The sequence below is a fragment of the Symphalangus syndactylus genome, chromosome 14, assembly GCF_028878055.3.
Source record: "Symphalangus syndactylus isolate Jambi chromosome 14, NHGRI_mSymSyn1-v2.1_pri, whole genome shotgun sequence".
Taxonomy (NCBI): domain Eukaryota; kingdom Metazoa; phylum Chordata; class Mammalia; order Primates; family Hylobatidae; genus Symphalangus; species Symphalangus syndactylus.
Window position 1 is genome coordinate 116,194,794 of NC_072436.2, and position 560 is coordinate 116,195,353.

The following is a 560-nucleotide window of genomic DNA, read 5'->3' on the forward strand; positions in this document are numbered from 1 at the left end:
CGAGGGGGTGCCACAACCCCAGGACCTTCTCAGGAAGCTCCTGCTGTCACAACCTAGGCTGCAGGCTAAAGCGAGGGAAGAGGGGTGGATGCTAACTTGAGGTGTCAGGACTTTCAAAAAAACATTACTTGAGCCGGGTGCAATGGCTCACGCCTGTAATCCCAACTGCTCAGGAGGCTGAGGCAGGAGGATCACTTGAGCCCAGGAGTTCAAGACCAGCCTGGGCAACATAGCAAGACCCGTCTCTTAAGGAAAAAAAAGGCCCTTGTACATGGTCTCTGGTCCCCCGGGATGGGGGTATGCTATCTGCTGGAGGCAGGTGAGGGGTCCAGGCAGAGTCGGGTACAGAGAATAGCTGTGCAGCTCTGATCCAGTGGCCCCGGCCAAGCCAGCACCCCATGGACGGCCCGGCTCCGCCCTGGCCATCGACTGAGAGGCAGAGCCCTGAGTGAGCCGCCACGGCCAGTGGGGCTGGAGGGCCTGGAGTGGCAGCACCTTGGTCCGAGTGACCCGGGTGCCATTTCCCTGCATCTTAAGACCATAAACAGCTGCTACGCTCA